The following is a 27,418-nucleotide window of genomic DNA, read 5'->3' on the forward strand; positions in this document are numbered from 1 at the left end:
TTCTCCCTGTCTCTCCTCAAGCGAAAGATGCTCCAGTCCCTTAATCATCTTTGTGCCACTTCATTGGACTCCCAGCAGCAAACCCTGTGCTGGGGAGCCCAGAACTGGGTGGAAATGTTCCTGAGGATTCTTCTGTACTGTTTCCCTTCCATTACAGCAAAGTTCTCTTGTCCCAAGTCTCCTTTTACACGGATCCAATATTCCTCACTTTCTGTTCAAAGCTGTGTTGCTTTGGGACATCATTAAAAGCTTGGCACTGCTGAACAGGCTTTTCCTTTTTTTTTTCCTACAGGCCAAATTGTAGGAGTTTTTGGAAGAACAGACCATGAAATGTGATACATTTTTCTATAGCTGTATTCTACAAAAAACGTTGCTCTAAGTGGTGTGACAGTATTCAACATTTATTAGGATCTGTGAGGAATTTCTCTTAGCCACGATAAATGGGCAAAACTACTCAGGGAATCCCTTTGGTCTGTGGAGAAGCACTTTGGCATTTGGCACAGGAGGGATTCAGGTCAGGTTTTTATACAGATGCAGTGTAATCAAATCTACCTCATGAGTGGCCCTGGGTGCTGCCTCCCCCAGGTACTGATGTCAGGGCACTTTCTCACTTAAATCCTTCCGGAGCTGTGGACTGAAGCATCCCAAGAGCTGGATGTAGGAACTTTGTCCAGCCCTGCCACAAATGGGAAGTGATGTTCCAGAGCATTACCCTCTGCACTGCACTTCTTGACTGCCCGTTCCTGCTTGAGTGATAGAACAGTTTAGGTTGGGAGGGATCTCTGGAGGTCGTCTGGTCCAACCTTTAACCTCATCTTTGTGGAGGAAGGAAAATCACTTGTTTCAACTTCCAGGGATAACCACTTGCAGTTGTTTAGCTCCATGTGCCTCCAGGCACCCACATTTAAATGTTTAATGTGCACACTTGCTGTATCAGTTCCTTAATGGCAAATTAAGGACTAAATGAATGGATTCCAAACCAAACACAAACCAGACCAGACACACATCCAACCAAGCATCTCCAATGCCTGGATAATCCAGACCACATTTATGAATAAATGGATATGTTCTCTTTGGTGATTTTGATAATACGTTGTACTGAGTAGCAAATTCTAATTAGGGCTCTTTGATACTCTGTAGCTGGGGGAGAAAACAACCTTCCCCTGGCGTTTCTGCATGTTTTGTTTTCCGGCTGGGAACTCAGAATCCCAAAGGAGCATCTGTTTTCTTTGTGGAATCATCTACGTTTTGTGAATTTGCGGTTGGGAAAACTGAAATGTAGTCAAGGAATAGTCTCATATTTAACTGGGCAGTTCCATATAAGCACAAACTGGTTTTATTTTTGCATTTCTTCATATTTTTTTTTTAATAAATTCTGTGAGCCTGGTGAAGTTTTATACAGTACTGACTGACTAGCAGACTGGAGGCCAGGAAGTTGTTCTCTGTCTTGTGTAGCAGGGAGGCTTATCATTACATTAAAAGGTTAAATTATGAAAAGAAATAAATTCAAGGATTTAAAAAAAACCATATAAGCCACACTTTTATACAAGATGCCTTTGGTATGTCTTTTCGAGTATCTTTGGAACTTACTGCTGCTGATCTGTGGTGAAGTTGAGGATGTATTAAGAGTCCAAATCAACTTTCCTATTTGTGTGCGAAAAAAGAATACAAAGGATGATTTAAATAAAAATTAAGTGCTTTTTGAAGGTCCATCACGCTTCCTGCTCTGGGCTGCAAAGCTCCGAGGCAGGATTGGCTCTTCCATCACTGTCTGTGGCACTGACCTTGCACCTTCTGGTGAGGAATCTGGGCTGGGTCATGGTCAGGTCTGGGTGACTCAGCTCGGGGCTACTCCCGGGTGTCACTGTTTGTCTCCGTGTTTGTTGTGAACTCCAAACTCAGAGCCCGGAGTGAAGCAGTAGGTGGCACTGCAGCCTCTCTGTTCCTCGGGTAACTTTCCACAGTAATTCCCCCTTGCCAGCTCGCTCCGAACAAGCGTCCGTGTTTCCAAAAATAACAAGGCTGTTTCCAAGTTTTCTTGAAATATATGCGGGGCTGGTTAGTCATTCAGAATCACTCCTTTGCAAACACTGGGGATATTTCACATCAGAGCAGCACGTCAGAAACGGGAGTTTTGCAGGAATTCCCAATATTGTGGAAAGGAGTCCCTGAAATGGTTCTTTCTGGCAGGAGGGTGGTGATCTACCTACGTCAGGGGCTGAGCTGCTGCAGGTTCCCTGCTCTGCTCCCTGAGCCCTTCCTGGGGTTACAGCCTGTGGGAATGTTTGTCCAGGGGGAGAGGATGGGGACAGGATTGTTGGGACACTGCTCTCGTTGTCCAGAGGGTCCTGGGTCAGCTGGAACTGTCCTGGTCCCTTCTGCACAGCCAACCCCTCATAAATGAGGAGGGATGGGGGGGAAGGAATGGCTGTTGGGAATCGAGGGATTTTGCTAATTCTGTGTGTGAAATGAAAACTGGGCCCTCGAGCTCTCACACCATTTCTGCCATTTTGACCTGCCTTTGTTTTATTTCACCAGAAGTGCAAGGTTTGATTGCACAACAGGTACCTAAGCCAGGACAAGCGTACTGATGAATGAGTGAAAAAACTTCCACAGGTTGTTCAGAGTGAATGATGTGGAAGACAGGGAGCAGGATAGGCCAGGCTGGGTAGGGCATTGAGCAGCCTGGGCTTGTGGAATTTGTCTCTGCCCATGGCAGGGGGTTGGAATCAGATGATCACCAAGGTCCCTTCCAACCCACCCCATTCTGTGATTCTGTATCATTCTTTATTCTCCATCTGAGAGCTTGGTGTGGGACAGGCCTGAAGTGCCTCAGCTCGAAGCAATACAAAGTTCACTAATCAACAGAGAGGCTTTAAAGGTGTTTTGGAGTAAATATCCCTTTTTCCCAGAGGTTGTGAGGATTGCTGGCTGCATCTAAGGATGCTATACAACCTCCAGTGCCAGGTGTCCCGAGCACCTCCTGCTTGTCCGTGCTGCCTTCCCTGGCACCAGGCTGTGGGCAGGAGGTCGATGTTAAAGGGGTCTCACCCCTGTGGGGCTGCAATAGTGACTGGAGCCACGTTCTGCTTGTGTCAGAGGACAAACTTGAACTGAGGTTGCTGCACATTCTTGCCCTGCCTGCCCCAGTGCCTTTGCTCAGGTCCTGCAGACTGGAGCACTTCCTGTGCTGAAAACTTCTGTGCAAACATGTCGTGGTTCGGGTTTCCTGCTACTGAGATGTGTCTGCTGGAGCCTCCTCCGTGACAAGTTTACACTAAATCTTCCCGTGGCTTTGAACTTTGTCCTCTCCTCCTCTCTCCCTTCTCCTCCAACCTGTCCCATCTGCCCATCCTGTCTTGACTCTTGCATCACAAACCCCGTGTTCCATCTGTTATCCAGGGAAGTATAAAGCACCTGCTTTTGGCAGGTGATTAAAAGTAAGTGGTAATAAAGGAATTAATGGGACATGGGAATATGCAAAGAGGGCTCTGACATAGTCACTACCCAAAGTGATATAAATAAAAACGTGGACTATTTTAGCTACCTGCACTACTGCAAATGTGATTACCATTTTTAATTTGATTTTCCAGCCAACTCTTGTTCTTGAAGACATGGGCTGTTTTCCTTTGCTATCCAAGAACTCATGGTGTGAAGGAAGAACAATAAATAAAGATGGGAGCAGCCCAGGAAAACTACAGCCTAAGACGGAGCAAATGTGCATGGTTTTCTTTTTTCTTTTTTTTTCCTGCTGAAAAAGCAAGTATTTGATTATGTTTCTCTTTGTTTAGACTCTGTATTGAGAGATCAGCCTAAGAAAGCCTGAATCAATTAGAAAACAAAGAAATGTTGTCAAAAGGCTGTATAATGAGTTTCAGTTTGAAGAGACCCAGTCCCAGTGGATTGCTTTGAGCCTGGATCTGTGAGGGCACAACCCCTGCCCCTCAGGTGCTTGTCTGGGGTCCCTGCGCTCACTGTGTCATGAGTGGAGAGCTGGGGGCTTCATCCTCAGTGGAACACTGGCTCTCCAGCAGAACCTCTCCTGTTCCTGTGGGAATGCTTCCTGGTAGAGAGCTGAGATTCAGGTGCAAAATCAGCCACATGCTCACTAAGCGAGAGACAAAAGTCAGTTCCCCCCTGGCTGTGCTTTGGCAGGGAATTAAATTCCTGCAGCTGGATTTGGCACATGTGGGTTAAAGCATCTCTCCAAAGGCCACTGTATCCTGCAGTGCATATTCCAGCCCCTCCAGTGTGCTTTCCCTGTTAGGCTCTAGTGTAAATACAGCTGCTGTCACGGGTCAGTGCTGCCTGTCACATCTTTGGTACTGTAAAACTACAGTTGTCCAACATGATGGGGAGGGGATGGTCCCTTTCACCCCTGTGTGTCCATGCTCTCTTTCTTTCCCCCCCTCTCAAAAAGGGAAAAACAAAAAAAAAAAAAAAAAAAAAGAATTTGGGTGGTCTTAAGCCCATACTCATATAATTCTAAAGCCCAGGAGTCAGAGCAGCCAGGAGGCCCTGGGAATCTTTTTATTCCACAGCTGTGCTGTCACAAAGGCATTGCCTTCCTTGAACTTACAACTGAAGGCCCTTTAAATAGAGGTTTCAGGAACTTCTTGAAACTGGTATTTATTTCTTGACTTTTGTCGTGAAAATGCTTGTTTGGCAAAGGCAACAGATGCCCAGAGCTGGGCTGGGCCAGTGGCTGCTGTGCCAAAAGGTAGCATGTGATCCAGGCTGGGAGCAACTTGGATTCACTGAAATGAATTTTGGGAAGTGTGGAAAAGAAGGAGCAATGTGGGAATGTTGGGTCTGTGATGCCGGGGCAGGGCAGGCTCTGGGTATATGTTGTAATTAGTTTACTTTCTCAACTATCAGCTTGTCTGAGGTTACAGTCTGGGGTCAGTCAAGCCAGGGGGAAAAAAAAAATCAATCCTTTCTGATGCTCTGGTTTTAAAAGCACACCAAAGCTTTTGCACTTCTTTAAAGGCCAAGCTGAAACTGGAGGGTTTTTGGTTTTTTCAGAAAGTTTATATAAAAACTTACATATTCCACGTATAAATAGTTTGTTCAGCGTGTGTATTGAACAAACCTCACGTTGTAGGGGATTATTCCTAGGGAAAACATTGGAAGCCTGGGAAATTGGAGATAATGATGTCCTGAAAGAAACCCTCTTGACATGGTAATATGAGCAATTGCAGAATCTAAATAATCTTCACTCTGCAGAGCAGGTGACCCTTTAGCATGACTTCCAGAGCCACTGGGCACCTTTAGTTCTAAGCAAGTCAGTGGAAACTGTGGATGTGCAGGACGGGAACTGAGGCTCAAAAAGTCTGGTTTGTTCCCCTATTTCTTCCCTGGGAGGGATTTGGGTACTGTAGGTCAGTAGGGAAAACCTGGGGTTACGATGAGGTTCTCTCCCAACCATCTCTCTCCATCCTCTGTGCTGCAGATCTGTGCCCACCCCAAGGCAGAGCTCAGCAGGCAGCCAGTGCTTCCACAATCCTGCCTTTATTTGCTGTGCAATGAGCATGGAATTTTCTTTTCATTACTCCATCATTCATGACCTGGTGTGGTGGCTCCAAGAATCACATAACCTTATCCTGCACCCACCTTGGCATGAATGGTTTAAATCAACATTCCTGCCGGGGGGGAAATCGTTGTTTGGGAAATGGGGAGCATCCAGCAGGAGCAGGAGCGTGTGCTGGGGAGTTTTTCCTGCTGAGTCTCTCCATGGCTTCACATCCCTGTCTAAATACAGGTCCCTAACACAAGCCAGGCTGCTTTGGTGGGGTGGGCAGTGGGTTTGGATCACTCCATCAGGGGCTGCAGCACCAACCTTCTGTTGTGCTGGGGATTTCTGCAGCAGGAGAGCTCTGCCCTGCTCTGCTCTGCACACACAAAAGGTGAGATTTCATTCAAACTGGGATAAAGGCTCAATTTTTAGTGGGAATGAGGTTCCTGAATATACAAGAAGCCGGGCTTTAATCTCTGTCTCAAACCTGGAGCTGCTTATTGCCCCAGTGGCTGCACTGTAAGACACTGGGAGGTTACAAGAAGTGAGGCTGTGAGAGAGACAACATTCATGGTGCAGTAGTTTGGAAGAGTGATTATTATTATTTTATTTTATTTTTGGTACAGGAGAAACAGCACTTGCAAGGGTAGTCTTGTGGAGAAGTCAGTATACAGGAGGCATTCTATTTTGGGATATTGAGATGATAAAGATGCTTAGGATGTCTAGTGAAGTGTCAGTGTGTGACACTGGCAACTGCTGTTTGCAGGATGAGGATAATAAAGATAACTGTCTTTTGGGCCCATCTGTCTTGGAATTTGCCTGATAAAGCTCTGTCACTGCTCTTGCATCAGGCAGTAACATCGATAGTGCTCAAATTTGATTTTCAAACCTTTGTCCACTGGCAACACTGTGAGGAAAATGGATCATTTTGATCATCCTAAATGCAATTTGTTGAGTTCTTTCCAAGCACATAATCCTGATACAATGCAAGGATTTTTGTTGGGGCATTTTTCAATTCAGACAGAACAAAAGCACAGACCACTTGGAGGTTGAATTATCACTTGCAGCTGCACTGATAAAAGAGCAAACACTAAATGCCTCTAGAGTTGTGAATGCTTTAGAAGCAGTGAAGTTTCTCTAAAGCAGCTGCTTTCTCCACTGTTATCTGGTCTCTCATGGAGAGCAGTATCTCCTCCTTCCTGGGGCATTCCTGCATCTGTCTTATGCACATAACACGGGCACGGATCAACCGTGGGGACAACAGCAGGTTAGAGCCCGGGGTCTGTTCCCAGAGAGGTGTCCTGCTATTAGCATCAGGCTCGAGCTTCTGCTCCAGAGTATTCAAATCAAATTATCTGTTGGGATTCGTTATTTTGTCTGGGGTTATGGGCTTTCAGTCTCTTTGTTCTCAGTAGTAAATGCTGAATAGTTCTGTACATGGAAAGGATACTTCTGAAAGAAGAGTCAGATGCATGGAAACTGGGCCACTTCCCTGCTTTCACTGATACTTGGAATGTGTAATCCATCAGTTTTCATTTAGTATTAACCAATATTTTTTTCTTTTTTTTTCTTCCCCCCCCCTCCCATGGTCATCACACAGATGGAGATAATGCACTAAAAAAGCCTGTGTGAACTCAACCTCCTGGACTCTCTGCAGTGAAGATCTTGATGTTCAGAGGGAGTCAGAAGAGAGAGGACTCCTCAGCAATCTGGGCTGTGGTGTTTTCCTACAAGAAGCAGTAGGATCTGTTCTCCTGCTCCGCTCCCATTCCTTCTCACCTCGCCGCTGACAGTCGCTATCTCAGCCTGGAGGTGAGCCAACACCAGGGCCACTTTGTGAGTCAAGTGTCAGGACATGGCACGGGGTGATAGGGCCTGAAATCTTCCTGGGCCCTTAGAGATAACAAAGCCAGGTGCTCCTGAGAGCCAGAGTTCAATTCCCATCACCTCCCGCCAGCCCTGGAATCTCGGAAGGGCGAGCGGAGAGGCCGCGCGTGTTGACAGGTCAGAGGAGGGGTTTGCTCTGAACATTGACTTTCTGAGGAGTGGGAGAAGGTTGGCTGCATCCACACACTTGCTCCAGACTATTCCTACATGTGTAGCTGCTTTGAAGGGCCCACTTCTGTGCTATCTGGGCACTGTAACTGATAGTGGTCACTGAGTGAGGACCCAGAGCCAGGCTCCCTAAGGATATAAATCCCAGTTGGGCAGAGGTGGGACCCCGGGCAGGGATAAACACAACACCGTGGAGGGGTTAATCAGCATCTAGAGCTCTCTTTAGCACCCTCCACACTCCAAAGCCCTTGTCAAAGCAGTGCTGGTCTGTCGTGTCTTAAATTTGTTATGTCTAATCAGCTATTGACAAAAAACTAATGGTGAAATGGCCAACATTATTGTTACAGTAGGTAAAACAAATAGTTGCTCCCCTGGGTCATTTGCTGAAAAATCAGACTCGGTTCAGCTCAAACTGTTTGCAGCCAACCTTGTCGAACTCGGCAAACAATCTGAACCAAACTTTCCCACCCTGGAAGGAAGAGCGAAGTGAAAGCTGTCACTTCAGCGGGTTTTACGTGAAGTGCTCAGGCTTTGTTTTGAAACGGGGTTCTGAGATCAGGTTCAATTAAACTTAATAATAAAATAAAATTCTGAAAGTAAAGAAACAGAAAAACCCCACTTGCCGTTTGTGAACGTAAAGAAACCTTTCTTTCAGCCTGAAATGCGTTTTCTCCCACGTTCGCTTTTCCACAAGCAAACAGAAACAGTTTGGTTTTAGAGTGATCCTGAGCAATCAGAATGAGCAACCTGGAGAAATAGTCCTTAGGTCATTCCCTGCTCCAGGCTGTGGGAGATCAGGCCTGTGTGCTGATGCCAGGGGCTGAGGCTTCGTGGGGAGCTCCCTTTGTGCTGAAGGAGCAAAGTTATCCGGCCCTAACTCAGTGTCCCCAGCCAGGGCTGTAAATCACCCCCAGGGCTCCCACCCCTTGTCACAGCAGTGCTGGGACAAGGATTTGGTGCTGCCTTCTCTTCATGGCCCATCTGTTTATATTTTGCATGAGGGACTGAGGGTGTCCCCAGCATTGTTATCAGATAATGCCACAAAGTGGGATAAATGAGGGGGGGTGGAAGAAAGGAACTTTTACAACCCATCACCACAGCAGAAATTCGCCTCAAGTGAAAATGTGGCCCGAGAGACACATACAAAAATAACTTAGGATGTGTTTAGTTAAAATAAGACCAAATCTCAGCATTTTGGCCAGGCAAAGTGGAGGAATCAGATCCTGACTGCACATCTGCAGCCAGGAATATTTTGGACACGGACCTGTTAAGTGATCAAATGCGTGTTATGTGTGGAACCTTGTTTAAATCTGAATGTTAATCCCACTCAGAAGATTTACAGAAACTGTTTGGTTCTTAATACCTCTTCTGAAGATATATCTCCACAATCCAAGTGTGTTTATTGCTCAATAATAAACAGTGTCGACAGGAAACTCATCCAGGGTAAACATGATCCTTATGTTTTACTTCTGCCTTTTCATAGGAGGTCAATGCCCTGCTACAACTTTCTTCTCCAAATTCTTACTAATTCAGTTTAAATGTTTCCTCAGCGTCATCAGAGAGTAGAAAAAGCTTAATTTAGTGCTGCAGTTTTTAGGCCTGTGAGATACTGAACAGGTAAATAAGTCTGTAGAAACACCTTCTATAATTATTATTGTTATTTAATTCCCCTGCTACTCATAATTCTTGTGCAGGCTGTTTTCTTCTGATATGTTAAGCATTATGCTCACTAAAGTGAGATAAAACCAGCTCAGTAAAGTCAGATAAAATTAAATGTTGTCAGTATATCTTGTTCACATCTCCTCTTCAAAACACTTGTGATGAAAGACAACCTGCTTGCTACATCATAAACAACATTTTTCGTGCTTTTTCATTAAAAATAGAGATGTTAATCTCTTGGAATTTTGATATTTTTGTTCTACCTCTTTTTATCCTTTATTGATACTGGATGCAATGGAACAAGGGTGCTAAAAAGTTGCAGAAGATGAAAGACAGTCTAGGAAACTTAAAAAAAAAAAACAAAACAAAACCCCCCAAAACAAAGTGAGAAAAAGCTGAAATAGAAAGCCAGGAAAGATACAATCAGCAACAGTGATGTTAGACATGACTTGGAACAATAAGAAAGGACAAAAAAGTAACATCCTTCCATGTTTTTTGAATATAGTAAATGTTTTATATTAACATTTAATTTTTATAACAAATGTTGTTTTGTGAATATTTTAAACAAAAATTAGTTCCATTATGGAATGAAAATTGCTCCAAAATCCCCAGCCTCTGTCTAGAATTTTTGTATACCATAGAATTCCAACACCTTTTAGTCAGGACTTGGAAAATCAGCATTTAGCCCTTTTATGTCTGTTATTAACCAAAATGTTTTTCTTTTCAATATTTAATTGCAGCCTTATAAATTTGTAGACTCTGGGACTGAAACAAGACTCGTTTCCACCCCGTGTCCTGCTGGAATTCTTGGACCCTGAAGAACAGCAAGGTAAGTTGTAGGAACCACTTGATAAGATCCACAACTCAGGACTTTCATTTATATTTCATTTTCTAGTATCTCTGAGCTTTGAGGAACAGAAGATTCCTGACTTTCTTTTTTTAGGAAAAAAAAGGGTTTCCTGAGAAAGAATTCAAGTCCTGTGCCCTGACCCTGCTTTGGGATGGGAACCAAAGCACAGCAAATGAAGATGACTTAGAGAATTGTTTCAGGAGGATCCTTGCTGATTGGCATTAATATTTTAGCATAAACCCACCCAAACTGGTTTGAAACAGCAAAGAAACTTCCTTTTGCTCATCTCTAATTAATTAGGATCCTTTCAGCTGCAGACTGGTGGGTTTAGGGTAACATTGAAGCTACAGAAGTCGGGAATATGGTTTTTGGTAGCACCATCTTTTTCCTACTTCTGAAGAAGGGCTGTCTATGAAATTTTGCCCTTCCCCTTGTTTGCTCACCTGCCAATAAATGCAGCACTAAGTCATCACAGCTCTTAAATGTCTAAAGTCAGAGTAAATTTTATACTAATCTGGTGTGAGGTATCTGTAAGCTCTTGTTTATTTGTGTACTCACATGTACCTGTTAAATTAATTCGTGGAACTGGGGTGGTCACACAAGAGACAGGCAAAACCCTCCTACAGCAAATTTTGGTTCTGCAGCTCTGCATCTTTCCAGTTTCTTTCCTGCCCTGGGAGAAACCCTGGGGATCATGTCTCTGCCTGAGCCTGCCTTTCTAGACAGCAATAGGGGTGGCATTCCCAGCAGGCTGATTCCTCTTGCTCCTTCTCCTCCCAGAGCAGCGCTTTGCGAGGCCCTCGGAGTCCTTTTCCATCCTGGCACCCCTTGGGCATGGCCCAGGCATCTCCCAGTTCTCTGTTGTCAGTCCAAGGGTGTTCAGCAGAGGTGGTCTTTCCTTTGAAGAAATAAATAATTCTTTGTTGTGGATTATGGGTGTGAAATAAGGATATGAAGTGCTGGCATTTTCCTACCCCAACCCATTGCTTCCAGCACCAACTGTGGCATCCCACGGAAAGAGAGCTGTGCACTGGTCTTTAGGGATTTGCAAAAGAAATATAAAGGCTTTTTAATTTACTGTGCAGTCTGTATCACCCTCACCTTGTTTATTTTAGTTTTCAGTGCATAGTTGTAAGGTTTTTGAATTGCTGAAACAATTATTTGCTGGTCACCTTTAACATACTTGCACTAGAGGGGCTAAATACCATTACCTCTCACTAGTACATATTTTTTCCCCACATGAAATGCTAAAAGCATTTCTACAAAAGAGGGGCCTGGTAACACTTGTAGGCATTTATTATTCAAATCTATTTTTAACCAACTAATACCTTCCTACCAGAAAAAAAAAAAAAAGCCCCACTTAACTTTTTGAAGGAACTTTAGTTTTTCCATTGTGTACTGAATTTATGCTGGGAAAAGCTGTGACAGGTTCTGGACAGCCAACCATGCAATTAGGTGACTCCTTGAGCTATCTGAGGTGAGTGCAGTTTCCAACATCTTCTCAAATAAATGGTTTCTACTTGAGAGTGAGCTGGTTCAAACTGAGTATATTTTTCTGGGGATTTGAGCCCGTTTCTGCTGTTCTGGTGGGTGAGTTTGTCCATGTGAATGTTCTCTGGCAGTTAAATGAGTTGAAGGTGTCCTCACTGAGGCTCTGGAGCACTTTCAGAAGCGGTGAAGCTGAGAAGCCCCTCATCCTCCTGTGTGAAATACAGGGAATTGTGCTGGAGCTCTGAGTGCTGAGGTCAGGCCTGGCCTTATTAAAGTCAATGGCCTCGTTCCCGTTGACTTCAACAGAGCCAGAATTTCACCCTTTGTTTTTATAACTCCTTCAGGGGATCTTTGGGGAGGGGAGGGGGTATGGCTTTCCTGCCAGTGAGAGGAACCTGGCCTCAGCAGAGGATGGAAGCCTGGCCCATTCCAAAGGGGATGTGAGGGTAGGGCATGGAGTCAAGTTACTTGCTGATGGGGCTCTCTGCAGAAGGTTATCAGAGGGAATGGCTTGAGGAAGACAGGGCAGCCAAAGGTGGTGGTGGCATATTCAGAACATGAGGGGTTTGCTGAAGGTGATAAGAAGGAAAAAAGGGGGGTTATCAAACACAAAATAACAGAGAACCCACAATGGCCTAAATAGGAACAGAAACCCGGGGTGGGTGTAACACTGGGTGTAGCTGTGTCCATGAAAAGTTACTTTAAAAGTGCAAGGAAAACATAAAATAAGTACAGATAAAACTGTAGCACAGGCTGGATGCTGCTGTGAGGGGTGCAGGTCATGCTGTGGAGTCACTCTGCTTGATAGCTAGAAACACCTGGGCTGACATTCCCAAAATACAGAATTAGATGCAAATCCTTGATGCACTCTGGGATTCCTTACCCTTGCCAGGCAGTGCAATGTGCAGATCTCAGTATGAAGCCTTTTTATTCTCTGAAATCCAAGACTGGCCTATGCAAACATATAAATGGGATTAATGAATGCAGCTCATTACCGGCTCTTGATTGAGACCACACATGCTGATAATCAATCACTCTGGAGTGCTAATGGCTGTGGGTGAGTGACCCCTAACCCAGGCTTTGATGGCCATCTTGTCAGGGACACTGAGCAGAGGGCTCTGGACAGCATCCACCGCTCCGGAAAGCGGGCCAAGGAGCCCTGGCCAGATGCATGTGTTGACTGGAGGAATGATCTATGCTCTGAGGGACAAATTGCCTCCACACTCAGCTTTTTCTTGCCCTGGTGAGAGAAGACCTACTTGGGTCATGCCAAGGAGGTTTGGATGAGGAGGCCCCGGGAAGGAAGAGACGGGAATTGCGCAAAGGAAGGGTGTCAGGGGGAAAGTCCAGCTGGATTTCCCTTGGCAGCAGGGGCTGGCGGAGGTGTGGGTGAATTCCTTCAGATGGCAGTTCCCTGGAGTCACACTGAGGAAGGAGGGCAGAGGAAAGCACTGGGTGCTCTATCCCTGTCTCCCCAGGGTGCCTGTGGGTGTGTCCTGGGGCAGCTGTTTGTTGGGAAGTGCTGAGAGGGGCCACAGCTCTGTCAGGCTCTGCAGTCACGCCATCTCCACCTTCAGTCAACTTTTAGGAGCATGGCACACATTTCCATGTTGTTCTGACACTGTATGTCCTCCTTACTTGCAGCAACACTAAAAAATATCTCTTTCCTTTAGATCTGGTAAATCCTCGTGACTGGTTTCAATTGGCTGCAACAAAAATGAGCAGATGGAATATTTTTTGCTGTCCCAGAGAAAAATCTAAGATTATCTCATTAAGATAATTTAGGCAGCTCCTGATCTGAAGCAGGATAATGCAGGACTCTGAGAAAAGGACTGTGGGGAAAGATTTGCCATGGAAGCCTGTGGTGGACCCTCTCATCCAGAGCATGGGGTTGTACAGTGGCTACTGCAGGGGACTCTGGCCTTGCTTCTCAGCTGAGGTTCCCTTAATCCTGACTTCTGTGCCAGTCAATTCTGCAGTAGCTGAGGGTGAGGCAGATTTCCCCTACTCCCTCCACGCCGGCCTCGAAATATAGAGCCTTTTGTTTGGACTAAAAATTACAAATTCAAGTGGTTCATTTTTGAATAGCGAGAGAAATTAAAGCCAGCTGGGCCTGGGATGGCTGAAACGAGTCAGGTTCCCGGAGCATTTGTATTCATGGCTGACAGTGGGGCTTTGGAGGGTCTTCTGAGCACAGGTTTGCTGCTCTGCAGGAGGTTGGGTGCAGGGGGTGACAGCCAGGGGTTTGTAGCAGTTGTCTCTTGGCTGCTGAGGTGTCGCTGTCACTTAGTCATGTCCCTCACCCCAGAGTTCAGTGCAACTCTGCTCACCTGACACCAGTAGAGAAATTCAGACCGGTACATCCCCAAACCCTGCTGCTGTTCCCCAGTGCTGCTCTTCCAATGAACCTCCCACCTTGTCTGCCTTCCTCAGCTCTCTCCCACCTCTGGTTGTTCTCCCAGAGGTGTCTATACTGTTGATTCACTCTGGATCCCAACTCCAGGTGCCCTGTGATTGCCAGGGGCTGGGTATGTTGGTTCATTGATTAAATGGTCAGACCTGGTGTAGACTATGGACCACCAGTCTGGAAGGGTTGGGAGATGGATTTTGATAGCCTTGCTCATGTTCAATAGTATGAAATAATTTTGGGGGGTGGAGGTTGTGGCTGTACTAGAGAGAGGCAAGAGTGTGATTGATGGAAGAACTGCTCTGTCTGAATATTGGCAATTCTCCCTTTGGCCTTTCCCGTGATATTTTGACATTTTGGCTCAGTTTTAGCCCATCAAGACATGTCCAAGAGGGGGTTGTATGTTTGAGGCAGCAAGGATTGTGTTCTCCTGATTAGGGCAGGGCAGGAACTGGTGTGTCTGCAGATAATTAAGGAGCAGCACAGAGCGTGCAGTGCAGAAAAGGCTATTCCCAAAACAACTCCATTCCTTACATCTCATGGATCTTGGGCCTTTGATATTGCTTTGGCTATCTCTTGCTGTGGGTTTCCTTCAGCAACGGGCTTGGATGTTCAGTTTTGACAAGCAGCCAGACGTTTTCAGTTCCCCCAGAAAGGTCACTGAGAGTTGGGCTGGATATCTCACTGCAAATCTCACGACTCTGGGTCTTCTCAGGAGGTTTCCTATTCTCCAGGTTTTCCCTTGGCCAGTTGGAACTGTTAACAGCTGCCTTTGTTTCACCACTTCTGGACCTGGACCAGACATGGAAGCAGGCGTGTGTGTGCTGCAGAAATGTGATTGTGGTGTATTATCCCTACAGTGAGAAAACAATTGTAATTTGCCAGTTCTGTCTTGTGATCTCAGTCACTTTTTTAGGACTTGCAAACTGCAAAAGATGCTGCAAAGGAAGAAGATTTTGGCATCTGTTAAGGAAAAAAAAATGGGACAGGTTGTTCACAGTCTGCTGGTTAAAACATTAAAAAATGTGAGTAAAGCAAAGAAAATACCCCAAACTCAAACCCCAGACCCGCTTCAGGGTCTTGTCCTAAAATAACATCAGCTGGCAAGAGACTTCAAAGCAAATGAAAAATACAATCAGCACCTTAAAGATCATCATTTTCATTATGCATTGGTGGCTTTATCAAGTAGATATTGTGGATTAATCAATCAGGAATATAATAACTGAATATATGAAGGGCAGAAGGTCAAGGCACAGGCTGGAAGATGAGCTTTATGTGTAATTTTTTTTAATTGCAAGGAGGATAAAAGAGGAAAAAGCTTTAAACCAGTGAAATTTTCAGCAATATCTTGTTTTATACCTGGAATGAGAATGGAAGGTGGGGATCAGAGAAGGCTTCACTGAACACTCCTCTTCAAATAACCTTGCAAAGATCAGTGTGTAGGATTTTGATTAGGTTCTTCTGCTGCCTTGGTTTTCTGTGAAGACTGTACATTTTTACAGTTGCAGATTTCATTGAAAAAAAAGGGTGTAATGCAATCAGGCAAAAACCTGAAAAATATTCCCAGTTCCTGCCTTGGGTGACAGATTTAAGTGGAAATTTTCAGCAAAAAAAAAATCAGATTTAGTTATGGTAATAGTTTTGCAAATATATGTCACTTTTGCCAAATTGTTCTATGGAAAAAAAAAAAAAAGAAATCACCCAAATCGGGTAGATCTTGAAATCTAACAGTTCAAGGGGTTTGTATTTCAAAACTGGGTGTTTAAAACACTTCAAAATTGAAATAAATAATCCCTTCAGATCGAGTTAGTGTTTAGTTTGGACACAAATTAGGTCATTACAACTTTCTACTTTGTTGGAATTTCTGAAAGACATTTGGATTGGGCAGATCCAAAGCAGTGCTCTCTGGTTTTTAGAGACTGCTGCAAAGGCAAAATCAGTTGTTTACACAGCTCAGCTCCTGAACCTGATCCTGGTCTTGCTCAAGACAACAGAAATCCTGCATCCGACAGAAGGTGGTGGAAATCCTCTGGGATTTTTCTTCCACAAGAGACAATGTTTTGAATAAGTGGGACATCTCTCCTGTTGCCAGCAGGCAGAGCCATAAAGTGGAATGCCAGCTCTTCCAGCTTTTGGGAATGTCTTTGCTTTCTTTCACTAGCTCAGTGAATCCCTATCCGGCTCCCTGGTTCCCGTGTGTTTTCTGACCCTCACAGGTATTTCCCATTCCCGAAGATCAGTGCTCATGGTGCCCAAAGTACTCAGGGATGTGTGTTTATGTCCCTTAGCTGGGGACCAGCCAGCAGAGACTTGAATTTGCAGTTACAACCCTTTTGGGATTGCAGGTTGATAAACCCCTTTTGCCTCCATCCCAGGATCTGCCGTGGTGCTTGGAGGGTCTGCTGGGTCCTTCTGGAAGCAGTGAAATCCCACAGGGAGCAATGCTGGGTACCTGCAATTTCTGCCTTATTTCTCTTTCCAGTAAATGTCATTAAGACTTTTTTATGAAATGAGTTTAATTAATTCCCTGGAATTTAATGGGCACACTGCAATAGTCTGTCACCCATTTACAGCACTGGGTCCTGAATGCACACAGCCCTTTTAAAAGATGAGAGCTGGCTTTGCTAGATCAAGTTGTCATTAGGTTTAACTAGGTCTTTAATTAGAACCAGATGGATGAATTATTTTAATCACTGCTATATATCTTAACAGTAGTTTGTACATTGACACAAAGTTGAGAACATCAAACAGAAATTAAATGCTGGAGCAGGAAAGCTGCCAACCTCTAAGGGAAGCAGTTGATCAGAACCTGTCATCTTGAAAGGCTCAAGGAATGCAAAACAAACAGCCAGGATTAGGATACTAAATATGGCTTATCAGCCCCGCTCTCTTCTCTGATAATTCATCTATATCATTTATTTTAATACTTTGCTGTGCATATCTCAGACTCTGTAATTAGAGAGCTCCAGGTATTTGCTCCTTCCTGCCTTTGAAATCCTTTGCTTTGAGGCTCTTCAGAGAGAACGATACAATAATTCCCCGGTATTTGATGCGCGGTACAAAAGGATTTCCACTCAGAACTGTCCCTTTGGGTCCCAGCAACGATGGGCTGCAGTTCCCACTGGCACCCTCCAGGATTCCTGCCTTTCTGAGCAGGCTGGTGGAAACTGAGGAAAGGCTTTGCAGGCATCTTCATTCTGGATTTCTGGTACCCCAGGGATGTGCTGGGGTCCATCATCCCACCCACTTGTGCCGGTTCCTGGATTTCTGCATCTCCCCACTCACCTTAAGGAAGGAATTAGGAAGGGGGTTCAGGAAGTCTCAGCACTGTCACCTTGTGAATAAAGCCTCCAAAGGGAGTAGAATTAAACTGACACCAAGTGATTTTGTCAGAAACACCCAGGGTGATTTTGTCTGTTTGATGTCTGATTATACAGCAATTACTTTCTAATTACGGTGTTGATTTGAATGAGATTATTGTGCTCTTGATCAAATGCAAGTGCTGTGATAAACCCCACTGCATTTGTCTGTTTTCTTGCCAAGTAATGATGATGTATTAAGTAGGATTATAGTATCTTTTAAGAATCTTTTGCATTTATCAGTTATAGTCTTACTATGGCCTTTATTGTTTGAAACAGTGATCAGGTATCTGTGAAAATCAGTGAAGTTATAAGATTCCAGTTTCTTTTTCTCTTGATTTTGAATTATCTTACTCTGATAAATAAAAGCAATGATTTATGCTTTATGTCAAGCAATATTTTATCTGTAAAAGCAGTCCTTAACTGCAATATGCTTTTCACTTGGTTAGGAATCTTTCTCTGCAGCCAGAGCCAAATAATCTTTGCTTTAGGACCCCACAAACATTTTTCCCCTGGAAACTTGGGAAGTTTAAAAAATATTAGCACTCAGGAGCTTCTTTACCTGCTCTGTAATAGATTTCCTCCAAGAAACTGGATGAATCTGTGACAATTCCAAAGGGTATTCCAGGGACTATAAATACCTTTTGGATCTGCTGGTCAGACTCTGTGCATAACTTTCCAGATTGGATAAGATTATGAGTTGATCAGGTAGGTGGGAATCATATCTGAGATAGGCAAAATGCTTTTTACTTCACTTCCTTGCTGTTTCCAAGCTTTTCCAATGGCAGTGGTGGCTGCAGGGATGTTTGGAATGTCCCAGGAGTGATGCTGGGCCGACACAGGGTGAGAGGAGGGTGGAGCACCCAGGCAGAATGACCAGTTGGAAGCAGCAGATGTCGGGTTACTTATCTAAAAATCCATCTCCTAATGGACGGGTTAAAAGAGCCCAGAGCTGAGCAGGCAGGAACTTGCAGGTTTGACAGCTAACTCTTGAAAACCCAGAGAAGCTTCCCACTGGAACGCCTGCCTTTCCAAAGGGTGTTGCAAATGCTTTTCTTTCACCCAGTCCTCCTTTGTCTGCTCTTGCAGTTTGCCCACATCTGAAAGCAGAACAGGCTCAGAGTTCCTTGCTTAACACCAGAACACTGAAGCAAATGTCAGGAGTGTGGGTGTCTGAAAAGGACAGGAGGCATTAATCAGCTTTTACCTCCTGCCTCCCAGAAACCAGCAGCAGAGATGGGCAGAAATTGGGATTTGCATTCAGAGCTGCATTCCAGTATTTGCTTTGACATTTACCTTCCCAGAATCAAAGGCTAACGTGAGTTGGGAGCAGCCTCTGTGTGTCCCCAGGCCCACCCCTGTGCTCAGGAGGGCCACTTGCACCATTAGCTCTTTTTAGTGACGAGTCACAGTAAAGAGTCAAAGTTTAGGTACCTTTAAACCTGATGTTTTACATATATAAAAAGAAAGGGAATAAAAAGGTCAGAAAACCCCCACTTTGATCCAGGAATGATGAAGTATTCTTGATCAAAGTAGAATATCGTTGACATTCTTCAACTGAGACACTTCATTAGAATCTGTTTGACAATAAAATGCATCTGCCTGTGACACTGTGGCCTCGTATCAGGGGTGGTGCCAGCTGCTGATGCTTCGTTTTCCTGCTGTGCCATTGCTCCTGAGTTATATGTCTGAAGATGTTCCTTCTTTCCTCGTGCCTTGCAATCACAGCATTGCTATTTTTCTACATTTCAGTGTCTGCCCTTGCCAGTCTCTTGTACTTTGATCTTTCCTGACTCTTCTAAACTCACACAGGAGCTCCACAGTCTCCTTCCTGTGTGTGTATTCTGGGGAATCAAGGAGATTGCCTTGACCTGATTATTGTTTTAGAGAGAGGATTCTGTTCAAAGCCAGAGGCTCTCACAATCCATCCCTACACCTTCTGTTAGGGAACTGTGGTGGAGGGAAAGTGTGTGGAGGAGTGAGCCCTTCGTCTTCCCTGGGAAGGTGGATGTTTAAGTGCTTCCTGTACCCACATGCTTTCCCAGCAGCAGGGAGTGCCTGGCTTAGACAGCTTCTGCCAGGGAGAAGGATGGAAAGAGATCAGGTGCAGAGATTCTCCAGGTCAGACTTGGCAGGTAGTTCCATTTGTGATGACATTGATGCCACTGTTAAAGAAAAGCAGCTTTGACATTCCCCATTTTCACAGGCATTTATCCTTGTGATGGAGAAGAGCTTGTGGAATCACACACAGGGAAAAGGAAAGCGCTGTCCTTTGTGTCCTTTATGTAGTGCTTGTGGATGGTGGTCAGTGTGTTGTAGGGCTCTGTGTTTGCTCAGCCTGTGCATTTGCACCTCCAGGCCTCAGTGTGCCTGTTGGATGATGATGATGGTGATGATGATGATGGTGGTGGTGATGGCTTCCTTATGTCTTCGGCCTCGTCCTGCTTTTTGCTGCTCCTGGAACTGGCTGGATTTCCACACTCAGATACATTAAGGCAGCAGGACAAAGGAGCTGCTCCTGTGAGCTGGGCCAAAAAAAGAAAGTCAAATAAAACCTCCATTCATGGGATGAAGGCCGATGAAAGGCGGAGAGGGAAGATGACACAAAGCTGACAGCTGTGGCACACGTCTCCTCTCTGAGCCAGCAAAGCTGACAAGTAGATTGCTCAGGACAGGCACTTACAGGTTACCCTGTCAGCTACTTGAATGCCTTGTCTTTTATCTGCCACCTTCCTAGGAAAGAACAGAGGGAGCCTGTGCCCATCTGATGAGCTGGTTCCTACTGGCACATCATCAGCTTTAGCAGCACATGAACACAACATAGTCCAATAGCTCCTCTTGGGTTACTGAAATCTCTCCCCTCTCTTTTCTTGCATGCGTGAGGGCACGTACCTGAGGCAGCTGTTTGCCCTTCAAAAGTCCTATTCATGGAAGCAAAATTCTCCCTCCTGTCAGGATTAGTCCTTTTTTTGTCTCACAGAGCCCCACTCCATCAGCCACTGCACAGCAGAGCAGCTTTGTCTGTGTGGGGTAATTCCTGCAGTGCCAGGAGCTCCTTGGGCTGGATGGGATTTCAGGCCTTTGCCTTGTTTCTGTCTCCACCAAAGAGAAGGACAGAGAGGACTGGGACTTCTTTCTCCTAACATTTGCTTTGAGTTTTTGTGAATTTTTGTGTCTAGTCTCAAATGAGGGAGAAGGACGCGAAACCTCCTTTTGCCTCGTCTTGGTGCAGCAGTGTGGGGTCAGGGGGAAGTGTGTGACCTCCTCATAACATGCATCCTTAGTTAAAACCAAACAGAACTTGCCCAAACAACACAAATCCCAGCATTCCCGAAGTTCAGTGGTTGATGTTGCCATCTCAAGTGTTGGCTTAAGATGGGGTATATGTTGGGTGTGACACAGATACCCTAAAACTTAACGTCAAATTATAATTGTCTTCTTTTGTAACTCAACCACACCGAAATCTCCACCAAAAAAAAAATCCCTCTTTTTTTGCACAGTTTCAAGTTATTTCTGACCATGACCATGGTATTTATTTGACCTGGCAGCACATTCTCTACCCTTGCTTACAGAACTGATCTAATGCTCTCTCTGAACAATTCAGCCTGAGATCAGTGTAAAATTTGGAAATGATCAACCTTAACATTTGCAGCTGTTTCCCTGAACAAGGACGTGCCAGGTAATGTTACCTGTTGTTACCTTTCATGTTAAAGTGCTACCCAGAGCTGATGTAAATCAGGATTTTAGCTGTACCACAGAACTAAGATAAGTCCCTGTTGACTCTCAGAAGCTACAGAAGTTAACACAAATAAATGCCAAGCAGTGAGTCTTTCAGGGAATGTAGCAAATTCTCTAACACATCATCCTCTCCTCCTTTTCTTCCCCAGAACTGTTCAGTCAGTGTTTATAGAAGACTAAACAGGCTGTGTGGTACAAGGGCTTAAAGATTAATTAGTAAACAATTATGATAGACTTTGAAGAGGAGAAGGGCTGAGTGTGATTATGATAGAGATACCTTTGTGGGCCATGGGCCATTCAGAGCATTGCCAGTAATTAAAGATCTGTTCTCTGCTGCTTCAGTAACTCTTTTAATTACCTGGTATAAATGTATATATCTGTGGTATCATCAAGCCATTTCCCTGAGCACACAGGTTTTGTTGTTGTAGATGGAGATGATTGCATACAATGTGTTTTGTGGTTGCTCACGAAATGAATTGAGCTGCCTACACCCCCATTGCTATAAATCAACGTCACTCCAGGCCCAGGGAGCTGATTCACACCAGGGAAAGCTGAATTCCAGGGGGTTTTCTGGATGTTGGGATCTTCTGTTGTCGGTCAGTGGAGTGTGGTCAGGCCAAGAGACTGTGCCCCTTTCCCAGAAAGGAAAAGGCCCTTCTTTTCCTGGGGGTCTCATTCCTGTGTGCTTTCCAGGTGTCATGCTGATGATGAATAACATTTCCTGACTCAAATATTCCAGAGCAAAACAGATAGTCTGTGTTTCAGGAAGCCTTGGGTCCAGCTCTGTCCCTTTTATTGCCCTACCCGAGCAACTCGTTCACAGCCCAGGAAAACTGATTTGTGTTCCAAATGCTTTGGAATGCTCTGGTTCATCCTGATAAACAGTGATGCCAAAGGAAAGCAACATATAGACAGAAGGTAAAGCAGAGGAAGTGGAGTTCTGTTGGAAAGTCAAGGCTCCTGCTGGCAGGACAGCTCTCTGAGAAGCCTGGCTTTGCTGCTCAGGCTCTGTGGGGTAGGTGCAATTTGTTTAAGGAGAGAAAAGCAAGATTCGTTTATTGAGGCATTTAGAGGAAAAAATGTGAATCCCTGCCAAGGGGCAAAAATTTAGATGACCTTGGCTGCAATAAGAATATATTGTTCCCTTTCAATAGGGAACAGGAACAAGGAGCTGTGCTCGCTCCAATGTCAGGAAAAAAATGTTTGTGTTCAGTACATTGGAGAAATGTCCAGAAATAGTTCACCTTAGTGAAAATATTACTTCTGGAATATTACCAAGGTCAGCAAGACCCTGACTTATCAATTCTGTTAATGTTCACATAAATTCAAGCTGTCAAACGCTGACTTGTCCAACTGAGATATTATGAAAGACTCTCATCTATGTCTCCCTTCTCTGTATTTCTTTCCTTTTTGCACACTTCCATCCTTCTCACATTGCAGTTTAGAGGTGCAGCCTGTGGCAAGACAAGACTTCAAGGCTTTAGATTTTCTAGGCTTTAAATGAAGCAGAAAATGGAGATTCTGCTTAAATAATACTTAAAGTAATACACAGTTCCCAAAAAGTCCTCTGAGTGTAACCATGTCTGTGAGCAGTGTCTTACCAGGGAGCTGTTGGATAACCAGTGCTGTGGGTATTGTTCCAGTGAGTGAGGGCAATGGGTGAGGATTCAGCACAGGGATGTAATTCCCTACAAAAGCATAATGCACAAAGCAATCGGGTCTGTCCTTCCCTTAAACCTTCAAGAACTGCTTTGTCGTTTGTGGAAGAGACAACAAACTACTCACACTTTTCTTTCTTTGTTTCTCTCTCTCTTTCTTGCTGCTTTGGAACAATAACTACATATGTCTGAGAGCCTGATAAGGGATGAGGAGCCCAGGGGCACTGGTGACATTTCACAGGATGAAGTTAAGAGAGAGCTGACCTAATGTGACAAGTGTCTTTTTTTCAAGTCTTTGCTAATAGCAGTAACCACTTAGACTCCTTAGGTGTGTGTCAAATGCCGTGGGCAGTCAACTGAATCATGTCAAAAGGCTGCCTCTCCTGACTGAACAGTCTCATATCAGCACAAAGCCCTGTAAATCCACCAGGTGGACTTTAATCATTCTGCTTTCAATGGATTTCGGATAGCAAGAAGTGATTGAGAGGCTGATATTTCACCCTCTGTGGCTGGGACTAGTTCATTACTGCTCAGTGATGCTGCCTGTCCTTTTAGCTGTACAACCTGGCTTGGTTTTCCCTCGTTTGTCCTTTGAGAACCTGAGCTGATAAAAAAATGGAGGGAATTTTGTCTTGTTTTTCACAGGACTTTAGTCATTCTTGACCAACACTGAATTTTGAAGCACTTTGTGGTTGAAATCCTGTTTGGAAGAGTCTGGGGGTATGAGAGGTAAACTCGAGGCAGACCAGCCTCGAGTTTGTGCCTGAATATGATTGGCAAGTATTGTACTGTCATTCTTTTATCTTCTGTGCTCAGGTTCAATTAGACAATCCTAGATCAGGCTTCCATTTCTCTTGGTGCTTTACAAGCACATTACCAGAGTCCATTTGTGATAATAAGAAGTACAAATGGCACACAGGTGTTATTTTAGGAGCAGAAACAAACTAGTGTTAGGGAAAAAAAGAATGTAAGGTGAAGTCGCAGCTCCCTGGGCAGGATTATGCTTAAAAATGAATGCAGCAAGTAAGAGTGAAAAGCTGGAAACACCTTAAAACATTCTACAGTATGAACATTCATATGTGTCAGATAATAATGTAACTGCTATGGAAAATCACTCCTTTGCTGCTTTCCCCTTCTCCTCTCCCAGCTGCCAGTCTTTACCTACTGCATTCCAGCCCTTACAGCTTCCTCTGGAAGAGGAGTGATGCTCTTCCCCATAATGTCTAAAGCAGGAAAAGCCTGAGTTGTTTCTTGGCTGTTCCCCAAAAGAGAATAAGTCTGTGCCACTGGGGGGGCTGTGCCCTTTAGGGGACATGGTGGTGGCCACCGAAGAGGAAGAGATGATCCCCATCCTCTGCTCTTTGCCAAACCCTCCTGCCTCTTCCCTCCTACAGCTCGGGGCCAGGACCTGCCTGGTCAACATCCAGAGTTTCTGTAGCCACTGGAGCAGAAGGGAGGGATTTAAAGCTGAAGGCACATGGATTTCTCTTGTTCACAGGGAGTCCCTCCTGTGCCTGAGAAGCACTTTGCAAGAAGCCATGAAGGGGCTCATTTGGAGCAGGCACAAGTGGACAAGAGGCTGTTCCCACAGGGAACTGGGAGCGGGAGGTCAGTCTGTGACAGATGGAAATTCAGGGAGGAATAGGGCAAGGGGAACCTGGGAATGGGGATAATCTCACTTGGTGTAAGAGGAAGAACCAAGAATTTGTCCATGATTGCAATTTCCTTATTATCTTCTGATCTTCATGCAATTATTTGGCATCTCAAGCACTCCTGTGCAAAGCTTTGGTCAGTGCTGGCTTTTTTAATGCCCTCACTTTGTCTGCTCTCTTTCTTTCCTTCCTTCTTCCTTTTTTCTTTTTCTTAAAGATTCATCATTAGAAAAACTTAACTACATGGACAGGGAAAAAACCCAACCCCTTCCTTTGACAAATTGGAAATCTCCAAAGACTCCTAAGCCAGTATGAAAGATTGACTTAATGGAGCAGTGTATTTTTGATACAGCAAGGAGCCTCCCAATCCTCTGATTAGACTGATATAGATTTTCTAGAGATTAGCAAAATCTGAAATGCATTAAAAATAAAAAATCCAGTGTGACAAAACAGTTTTGACAGCACAAATGAAACCTAAAGCAATGTAAAATGTAATTACTGCAGCTATCCCTGTGACCCTCAGTGCACGCTGCCTTGCTCTGCCCTCAGGAGAGCTGGGCTTATTTTCCACCTATTTATTTTTCTGAGTGTTTGGCAAGGATATTTTTAGTCTAATCACTTGCTTTTCTTTGGTACCCCACTTCTGGTTCCTCTGTATTCTGATGTGGGTTTTGGGGAAAAGATGACAAACCTAAATAAATAAGGGAGTGGAAGGTTGTGAGGAGGGCACAGGAAGGTCAAAGACAAACCGGAATCAATCCCTTACTGCCTTCCCACGTGCTTTGGTGGAGGGGCTGTGCAAGTGCTTTATTTAACTTGCAGAGGTCCAGGAGAAGTCCTGGGGTTTATTTACATTCCAGTGGAACAGAGGGGCCCTCGCTGGCATTGGGAATTCATAGGACTGGAATCTGTGCATCTGTGTAGTGACAGTTCCTACCTTGGAGAAGCCAAGTGACCGTGAGACAGGAGAGGAGGAAACAGGCTTGGAAGTCCCAAGGACACACAGACAGTGTTGGAATGCTGGCCAGTGCTTTACCCTCCAAGAATCACTGCTTTCCAGCATGAGGTGTCCTGGCACCAGCCGTGCCAGTGTTGGGAATGACACTCCACCTGTGAGTGCTTTCTTCTGAAAAGCCTCCTCAGCACTGGTCTATCTTTTTGCCAGAGGTAACATGATGAATCTACTGAATTTTGTATTTTATGTGTCATATTTATACCTGGTTTTGAACTGGCAGCCTTGGGGAATGAGTTTTTGATCCTGGAGTGCCCTTGTCTCCCTAGCCATTGCCACAGCAGGACATGCCAGCTAAATCAGTCAGCAGACAGCTCCAGGGCAAAAACACAGCCCTTAAAAATAACCCCAGGTCAGTAATTCGGTGTTTTGGGGAGGGATTGTAGCTGGAAATGTTATCTGGCTCTTGGACAGCATCTATCTGAGGTATTTGTGTGGCTTCCACTACCACGGGATCCAAGGAGCCTTCTACTCATCCGTGTGCTCATCCCAGGGCTCCTTGTTCTCAGGGATCGCTGCTCCTCTTGGCTGGCTTTGCTGTCAGGCCTCAAGGAAACCTCCAGTTGCTCCTGTGGTACTACCTGGAAACAAAACCCCTCTTCTCCCTGTGTTCCTGACCTCTGGGAAGCTGCAAGCCCTCAGGTTTTCACGGGCCTTGCTGCCACTTCCATCCCCACGCCGTTATAACTGTTACATTTATGTCTCTTCTTACAGTCAGAATGGTTTTTATGGCCCTGGAATTTAATGCACTTTAGATTTGCTAATCTCTCCAAAATCTATACATCAGTTTAGTCGAAGGATTAAGGTTTCTTTAGTAAATCAAAAATATACTGCTCAATTAAGTCAATCTTTCACATCAGCTTATAGGCCTTTGGAGATTTTTAACCTGTAAAAGGAGATTTTTCAAGCAGGATTTAAACTTTTATAACAATGCAGGAAAACAGAAAGAAATACAAAATAAATAGACATTGGAATTAAGTAATGTCTGTGGAAAGAGGCATTTTTTTTTCTCCAAAGTGTGTAATTTTGGAGATGCTGGTGTTATAGGTGAGGCCCAATGAATTCACAGGGACTCCTGAACTTTATCCTTAAATTTTTCTGAATAGATTCAGGCTAGTGAGGTCTGAGACCAAATTAACCCCAAATTTCATATATTTCTACTGAAATTTTCACTGTCTGTTACAGGTTTTTATGTCTGATACTCATTGAATCATCAGTAATGGTGTCAAGAGGGGGAAAAACCTCAGGTTTTGAAAGATGCAGAAATCTTCATGGTGATGAAGTCAGGGCACAGATTCAGTCTCTATTTACAGGGACTGGGCCAAAATGTTCTGTGTTGGCAGCAGTAATTCCACAGTCCCCAGTGGTGGGTCAATTCCTGGGGAGGAGTCACAGGAGCTCTTGGTTGTCAATCCATTTATTTCCCCCAAACCTTTTGGATGTAGGGTCAGTTTAATTTCTTCACTTTGGAGGTTGAGAACACAGAGCCCTGTACATTTGTGGGCACTCAGGCACTTGGAAGCTTTTGGGCAGAAGTGACACAGAATGTGATAAAGGGGAGAGTTAAACAGAGCTTTTCTGAGTCCCCAGCAGCACCCAAACACCACGTTGCTAAGTTTGACTGCAGTGCCTTAGGAAAATTAATTTGCTGTGCAGCCCCTGTGTAAAAATTATTATAGTTGTTAAGGCTGAGTTCCAATCCCCACTCTTGGCTAATAACTTTTTTGCTAATAACTTTCTCAATTTCTCTTTGCTCTGAATTCTTTCCGTGCTCGGCGTTAGCCCCGAAGTGAAGCTTTTGGAGGGTCTGAGGGGGTTTGGAATTATGACAGCGTGAATAAAATACGTTTTTCCTCCTCGTGTTTTAATGAAACTTTTGCACTCTGAAAAGCCTCTGAAGGTGGAAACTTCGGGTTTGTTTTGTAGCCCTGAGTAAGGAAAGAAAGCAGCATAATTGATGTCTGCAAAATATCCTGGGCACGGGCTGTGGTGACTGTGTGTGGTCACAGCAGCTTTAAAGAT

At 44.6% G+C, this 27,418-nt stretch overlaps 1 protein-coding gene across 5 annotated transcripts in view; it reads left to right on the forward strand.

The window, feature by feature from the left end:
* BMP2 (bone morphogenetic protein 2) overlaps positions 1 to 27,418 on the forward strand; it is a 217,469-nt gene that overhangs the window by 59,370 nt on the left and 130,681 nt on the right. For 3 of the 5 annotated variants that reach the window (XM_017821790.1, XM_017821793.1, XM_017821794.1), the window contains 2 exons: positions 7,116 to 7,327; positions 9,970 to 10,058. The gene's annotated coding sequence lies outside the window, so the exon portion shown is untranslated. Of the gene's footprint in view, positions 1 to 4,584; positions 4,721 to 7,115; positions 7,328 to 9,969; positions 10,059 to 27,418 lie in introns of those variants that run through there. The other 2 variants (XM_017821795.1, XM_017821791.1) reach the window with 2 other exon arrangements.

This window comes from Lepidothrix coronata, unplaced genomic scaffold, assembly GCF_001604755.1.
Source record: "Lepidothrix coronata isolate B3197 unplaced genomic scaffold, Lepidothrix_coronata-1.0 Scaffold92, whole genome shotgun sequence".
Taxonomy (NCBI): domain Eukaryota; kingdom Metazoa; phylum Chordata; class Aves; order Passeriformes; family Pipridae; genus Lepidothrix; species Lepidothrix coronata.